The sequence below is a fragment of the Etheostoma cragini genome, chromosome 22, assembly GCF_013103735.1.
Source record: "Etheostoma cragini isolate CJK2018 chromosome 22, CSU_Ecrag_1.0, whole genome shotgun sequence".
Classification (NCBI taxonomy): domain Eukaryota; kingdom Metazoa; phylum Chordata; class Actinopteri; order Perciformes; family Percidae; genus Etheostoma; species Etheostoma cragini.
This window is the reverse complement of record NC_048428.1, coordinates 6,575,472-6,583,551: the sequence shown is the minus strand read 5'-3', so window position 1 is coordinate 6,583,551 and position 8,080 is coordinate 6,575,472. Positions and strand designations below refer to the sequence as shown.

At 42.2% G+C, this 8,080-nt stretch overlaps 1 long non-coding RNA gene across 1 annotated transcript in view; it reads left to right on the top strand.

Annotated features, from left to right (window-relative positions):
• The first annotated feature begins 7,770 nt into the window (after positions 1–7,770).
• Positions 7,771–8,080, top strand: part of LOC117937746 — a 12,489-nt gene continuing 12,179 nt past the window's right edge. Inside the window, exon 1 of the long non-coding RNA XR_004655230.1 lies at positions 7,771–7,963. This is a non-coding gene — a long non-coding RNA (uncharacterized LOC117937746). The remainder of the gene's footprint in view (positions 7,964–8,080) is intronic.

Sequence of the window (8,080 nt, the reverse complement as noted above, 5' to 3'; positions counted from 1 at the left end):
CATCTGATTTTGTATTTACTAAAGGATTGAAATAGAGAAAGGGGGTAGACCTGATAAGTTTGTTTATGAACTTCTTTGCACTCCTATTTAAACGTGGGAATTTTTTGTTTGAATTACTTACAATCCTTCTGGAAGGTTGTGCTAAGAAGTATATGACCTTATTTATCTGTAACAAACATGGTTTGACAAAACTCCTACTCAAAAAGCAAAACTACAAAATTTCATTTCAGACTTTTATTTATTACTATTTTAAACTAATATAAATGTTCTGTATTTATAATAGTGCTTTTCTAGTCTTAACGACTACTCAAAGCGCTTTTACATCATACAGGAAACATTCACCATTCAAACACATTCACACACTGTGGTCGAGGCTGCCGTACAAGGTGCCACCTGCACATCAGATATACACTCACACACATTCACACTCCAAAGCGCAACTTGGGGTTCAATCCCCGATGCTGCACATTGAAACTGCCGCATTGCCCAAGGACACTTCAACATGGAACGGCAGGGCCAGGAATTGAACCCGCAATCTTCCAATTGGCAGACAACCAGTCAAAAGTTTGGGGTCACTTTCCATACCACTCCATTATAGACAGAATACCAGCTAATCTGAGTGGGTGGCTGATCTTTAATGCAATATCTACTTTGCCCATTATCAGCAACCATTCCTACAATGTTCCAAAGGCACATTCTGATTACTAATCTGACATCATTTAAAAAAAAACTACCTGAGAAAACATTGGAGAACCCTTTTGGTTAAAAAACATGCAACTGATCTCAGCTGGTATACTGTCTATAATCGAGTGCAATGGGAATTTCTAAGTGACCCCAAACTTTTGACCGGTAGTGTAAACTAATGTCAAGCACCAAAACAGTTTGTTTAACACATCATAAATTAAGGTTTGTTTTTGAAAGAAATTTAAAACATTTCAGCTTTGGTGTCTTTTTTTGTCTCTTTACACATTGCTCCAGAAAAGAATTAGGTGTCACTATACGGAAAGCTGAGTTTATTCATCAACATTTTTGTGAAACACACAGAGTTCATTCATCAACATTTTTGTGAAACACACAGGGATCAGTTTTATGATATGCAAATATCCTAAAAAAGGTACAACATAGTTATATTTGATTTCCTCCAAATCGACCGGCCCGATGTCAGGCTTTATACCCGCACTGTACATCTGGTAAACCAGACTAGTCCTACTGTCTTCTTTTTCCTTTCTTACAGTCATCTCAATCCCTATCTCCCAATCATACACGGCTTGTAGGGTTGTAACGATACACCACACCCAGGGCTCGATTCGTATCATGATTTTGCCACATGGCATTGATTTGTCATTGATTCCCACTAGCAACCAGCCCGGTCAGCACTTAACTCCGGTGCTAAGGACGTTAACGGCAGTTTACTGAACCATTGGGAAAGAAACCCAGGCACTCGAATCACAACAGTGGCCATTCATAACGTTACATCTCCATTAGCGTTAGCGTTGTTGCTCTGTTTGGTTGTAGGTCTATCCAATTGAGTGCAGAGGTATTTTTGGTTGAAACAATCCTCATAATCACAGCCCAATGGAGCCGTATCAGACTCATATCCTGAGTAGAATCTGAGAATGACGACGTCAGGCTGATCTTCAATAGCTAGATGGAAAAAAAAGACAGCTATTTCTTCCTTCCTTCCCTCTTTCTGCGGCCCACACCCATGTTTTCGTTTGCAGCCCAGGGTGCAGAGGAGGAGTTGGCCAGACAGGAGGGGTGGGTTTCATGTAACTGAAACTGGTGCAAAAGGCCTCAGTCCTCCTCTCTTCACTTCCTGATGATAGCTCATTGCAGTGCATTCATACGTTTACCCGACTACACATGACAGAGAAGAGGACTGAATGCCAAAATGCTGTTGCACCCTGTGGATCCCATTCCTATTTGTAATATATATCAGTCAAGATTGAATCCCATTTTGCAGATCCAATATATTTTAGAGCTTTTCTCAGATTATGACCTGGACAAACAGAAACTAGAGCAGGGCCTGAGCATAGCCTATATTTCATACGAAGCTGCTTAACTCTGAGTGAATTTTCTTTTTAGCTGTGCAGCTGGCATAGTGCCGTGTTCTAAAAGAGAGAGAAGAAGGAGCTGGTCATTAGATTCTAAATCAACTGATGCTCGAAAAGGAGGTTTATTCTCAGATTTTGGGGAAGAAAAAAGCACTGCGCGTCTCTGAACTCTTGTGTAAAGATCTTTTCTGAGCGTCAGTGTGGTTATTATTCAGGAGAATGTGAATTTCTTTCCCCCTCTTTCTTATAGCGCTGAGAAAAGGAGGCTTGAACGCATGCTCCCGGTTTCCAAAGTATCAAAGCGTTAGCATAATTGGTATTTCAAGTAGAAGGGACCCAACTGTTTCCCCCACTCCTCTTCACAGTTTCTCGTGGAAAACTTCAAAAGCCTTCAACCACTGGTCTTTTTATAACCCAGCTTTTTCTTCAGAAGAAAACCAAAAGCAAGGACGTGAGTACAAAAGCAGGACAGGCGGTCAAATGCAGAGCCATGGATCTAACATGTCTGACAGATCCATTGTGCATTCAGTGATTGGGTTACTTGTGGGTCGCAGATTTCCCTAAGGAGGACAAGTGGGACGGAAGATGAGTTGTTTTGTTGGACGAAGAAAATGTTGTCTTTTCCATTTTCTTTTATGTAACATGGCTGGGAAGCCAATTAAAAGGCATGACTCAGTTGCGATTTGACTCACCATGTGAGGCGTAATGGATAAACATTTCCTGAATGAGTGAAAGCAGGAAAGTGAGATAACGAGCACGGGACAGTCAGGTTAAGATAAATGTTCTTTCACTCATCCTCTCTCAATGCATCCTCAGTGCTTTTGGCCCCCTTTAGAGAGGCCTGCATTATTTATCCCTCTGTCACCTCTCACCTTCTCGTCGTTATCTCTCCATTCTGCCATTTTTCTCACTCCGGTAAACACTGAACACCTGAACAAATAGGGGCGAGCACCGCGTTTACTTTCATTCAAAGGCCACCATCACCCCGCTTTCTTAATCCGATAATACCACTCTTGATTTTGCTTAATTGCTTCCGGGCTCCCGTCAGAGGCAAGAGTGGAAAATTCCACAGCAGTAAGATAACTTCACTCCTGAGCTGCCCTATTCCAAATTAAAGACATGTGTGGAATTTCATGCCGGAGCTCTGACATGGGAGAGAAGATGATGGAGAAGAGGGCATAGTGTCAGAGGGAATAGAGGAGAGGAGAGGAGTGGAGAAACAGAGACAGACTACTACCACTTCTTCTCTCGCTACGGCAGTCCCCATCCGGCTCCTCTCTCACCTCGTCTCCCTGCCTCCCTCCGTGCCTCCCTCGCTCCCCAGGGCGAGGGCCCGGAGAAGAAAGGCATTATAGAGGCTCAACCCCGGCTGCACATGCCCCAGATGCCTATTTAATCAAAAGAAAATAAACCTGGTCACATTCACATATTGGTGTCTGCATAAGTTAACCCGCCTCGCTGGTGGGAAATTGAAACCTGCTGTGGAGGCTTCTGGCCCGTGTCTCTTTACCCCCACGCCTGCTACCTAAACACAGCAGAGAAAGGCACGCCCTGCACTCAGCTCGCATGTTCTGTTTGCAAAAATGAACCCAAATGAAAATAGGGCCCTTGATGCACATTCTTATCAAAGACAATTGTGAATAAATCACTTTACAGAATTGCCTTTTTTCATATTCATGCATGAGAAAGTAAGAATGAAATGCGATAGGTGAAATAATTATTTTTGGGTGTTCCATAGCCCGAAAAAAGCAAATGTATTTCCTATTATAGAAATTGAGCTTTCAGTGCACTCCAGCATCCAGAGAATAACCAATTTCAAAGAGCTCCTATCTGGCCCTACATCAGCTGAATTCGTACAAACTCTCCATCCCCAACACAACAGCTTATGGGTCTTTCTCTGAACCACAACACAGCTCTTGTTACACAGTACTCGAGGCTGGATTTTTGCGGAAAAGGGCCTCTGTCCAGGAAAAAAGCATCAACATCATGCTGCTCTCAGCCCTCGCCCTGCATGGCCTCTTCCTCTTCTCTCCGCTCCATTATCCCAGACAGGGCTATCGTGTTACCATAATGAATCCCTGTAGAGGAAAGTCCCGTCTATCCCGGGCCCCCAGTCAGGCTCTGATCCCCCCCCTCTCACTTCTCGTCTAATCTCTGTCCCTTTTCTTTTCTTTTTGACTCCTTGTTTCCAATGAAAATACCTCTAATGCACTCCACCCCAGCAGCAGTGGAAATGCAACACACACACACAAAATCAGCCTCTTCCAGACTCCCAGACAATGATGCTCTATTTCAGGGGCCCCTTCGGACAGATGATGGGATGCTTCCTCATGCAAAGGGCTACTGGGCCAGGACGCAAAATATAAACGTATGCAAAACATAAACATAAATTAAAGTCAAGGGCCAAAATGGACAATAAAAGACAGGTTTGCTTGACGTGAAAGCCCCAGGGAGCTCGACCCTCATAACCTTTCTTGATATGACCTATTGACTTGGCTTGAGGGGCACATGCAAGGCAAGATAATGCAATAGACTGATTGCTCCCATTAAACATAGCAGCACATGGAGTGAAAGGTAAAAGTAGTGTGTTTTAGTGACCTACAGCCATATTTACGGATTCACAGCGATGTTACTGAGCACATAAAAGACTGAGTGATTCATTGCTGAGACATAGTCTTTAAAGAGAAATGTCCCTGCACTATCTTTCTGAACTGTTGCTTATTGCAGGGCAGCATCATCTTGTAGTTAAACGGAATAATTGACCTTCCAAAGATCTGCTACAAACATTGAAATAGTTGATAATCCATCAAAAGGCAGATATATCAATGTCTCCACTGACAGTAGCGTACTGACAATGCAGACATGAACTACTACAACCACTATTTCTAGTCACTGTTCCATTATCTTTATTGTGACTATTAATGCCACTATTCATTACACCCCCAACAGGCCCCGTCAGACACCACCTACCAAGAGCCTGGGTCTGTCCCAGGTTTCTTCCTAAAAGGGAGTTTATCCTTGCCACTGTCACACTAAATGCTCGCTCTGAGGGGAATTACTAGAACTGTTGGGTCTTTGTAAACCATAGTCTAGACCTACTCTATCTGTAAAGTGTCTCGAGATAACCCTTGTTATGAATTGACACTATAAATAAAATTGAATTGAATAATTGAATGTTTGAAGTCATTACTTCGTTACTTCTTCATTACTCTTGCTTTTCTGACACTGGAATAAAAAATAAAAAAACTTTGTACTTATTGTATTATTGGCTTTCTTCATCCATATGTACAGCAACTCACCAGGGGCTTTTTCATACCCGTTTTGTGAAAGGCATTTAAGGAATTGGGAGTTGGGAATTTGGAAAGTGCAAAAGTTACAATTCTAAAGGTTGACTAATCGTTTGATTAAATCATTAGCGGTCTACTCTGTCTTGAGGTGTGTTTATATGAAGCAGATTTTATTCTGCCACAGGCTATGAAAGATTATTAACCTGTTTCCCAATGTTCAAAGCTATTTCTAGATGACAGTAGCTGTATAATTAGGATTTGTAGGCTGGAAACTAGGGATGCTATTTTAGAGGGTATTTTCTGACCAATAGCCGACCTCGTTAATGATCATTAAGCGTTCCGACCAGCAGGCGAAGGAGTCTCAGTTCACCCATCTGCGAGGCTCGGATATGATTTCCACACTCCGTGTCCGCGGACCAGGGATGGGGACTCGAGTTTGAGACTCGGACTTGAATCGTACTCAAGTCATACACACAATGACTTCAGACTTGACTTTAAGACTCGTCCTCAAGAGACTTGACTCGGGCTTGAGATGCAGGACTTGTGAACAATCTTCTTTTTAAGGAATCGTCTGATGAGCTGAATGTCATCCCCCTCCCTGCATAACCTACCTACCTACCAACATAACACGGAATAATATTGTATAACACAAATAATGCGCAATTCATTATAAGCTTTGGCTTTAAAAACTTTATACAAGGCCCAAACAAAAGAAGCGCTGAATGCAAAATACATATACAGTGAGGAAAATAAGTATTTGAACACCCCGCTATTTTGCAAGTTCTCCCACTTAGAAATCCTCGAGGGGTTTGAAATTTTCATCGTAGGTGCATGTCCACTGTGAGAGACATAATCTAGAAATCACAATGTATGATTTTTTAACTATTTATTTGTATGATACAGCTGCAAATAAGTATTTGAACACCTGAGAAAATCAATGTTAATATTTGGTACAGTAGCCTTTGTTTGCAATTACAGAAGTCAAACGTTTCCTGTAGTTTTTCACCAGGTTTGCACACACTGCAGAAGGGATTTTGGCCCACTCCTCCACACAGATCTTCTCTAGAACAGTCCGGTTTCTGGGCTCTCAATGAGAAACACAGAGTTTGAGCTCCCTCGAATAATTCTCTATTGGGTTTAGGCCTGGAGACTGGCTAGGCCACGCCAGAACCTTGATATGCTTCTTACAGAGTCACTCCTTGGTTATCCTGGCTGTGTGCTTCGGGTCATTGTCATGTTGGAAGACCTAGCCTTGACCCATCTTCAATGCTCTAACTGAAAGAAGGAGGTTGTTCCCCAAAATCTCGCAATACATGGCCCCGGTCATCCTCTCCTTAATACAGTGCAGTCGCCCTGTCCCATGTACAGAAAAACACCCCCAAAGCATGATGCTACCACCCCCATGCTTCACAGTAGGGATGGTGATCTTGGGATAGTACCCATCATTCTTTTTCCTCCAAACACGGTTAGTGGAATAATTACCAAAAAGTTCTATTTTGGTCTCATCTGACCACATGACTTTCTCCCATGACTCCTCTGGATCATCCAAATGGTCACTGGCAAACTTAAGACAGGCCTTGACATGTGCTGGTTGAAGCAGGGAACCTTCCGTGCCATGCGTGATTTCAAACCAAGACGTCTTAGTGTATTAGCAACAGTAACATGGAAATGGTGGTCCCAGCTCTTTTCAGGTCATTGACCATCTCCTCCCGTGTAGTTCTGGGCTGATTTCTAATCTTCTTAGGATCATTGAGACCCCACGAGGTGAGATCTTGGAGCCCCAGTCTGAGGGAGATTGACAGTCATATTTAGCTTCTTCCATTTTCTAATGATTGCTCCAACAGTGGACCTTTATTCACCAAGCTCATTGGCAATTTCCCCGTAGCCCTTTCAAGCCTTGTGGAGGTGTACAATTTTGACTCTAGTGTCTTTGGACAGCTCTTTGGTCTTGGCCATGTTAGTAGTTGAATTCTTACAGATTTTATGGGGTGGTGTTTTTATGCAGCTAACAATCTCAAACAGATGCATCTAATTTAGGATAATAAATGGAGTGGAGGTGGACATTTTGAAGGCAGATTAACAGGTCTTTGAGGGTCAGAATTGTAGCTGATAGACAGGTGTTCAAATACTTATATGCAGCTGTATCATACAAATAAATAGTAAAAAAATCATACATTGTGATTTCTGGATTTTTTTATTTAGATTATGTCTCTCACAGTGGACATGCGTTTCTAAGTGGGAGAACTTTCAAAATAGCAGGGTGTTCAAATACTTATTTTCCTCACTGTACTTTAGATTAAAGACTTGGGATTTGACTTGGAGTCTAGTTCAAAGACTTAAACATGATTTGGACTATAGTCAACTAAAATTTTAGGTTCTCTTGGTTGACTTTTGAATGTCAACATGTCAACTTATGCCTACCATACACTAGAAGACTAAGCACATTGGAAAAGACTAAAGTCTGACACTATCTCGCATCTAACGTCAAAGACGTTCATAATGTGTAAAGACTGGGGATCTGGAGGGTCACACATTGCAAGAATACAACTAGATTGGTTTTCGAAAATTTAACCAAGCTAGCTACCTAGCTACTACTAGCGTTAGCTGGTAACTTAAGGAAAAGTTTCAAATTTCTGTTCTCCGTACATGTTGTATGAACCCTGGTGTATCGTTCCAGCCCTAAAAAACAACAAATATGTCCACAGGAAAGTGCAGTTTAATGAAGTACCCCTGTTTGCC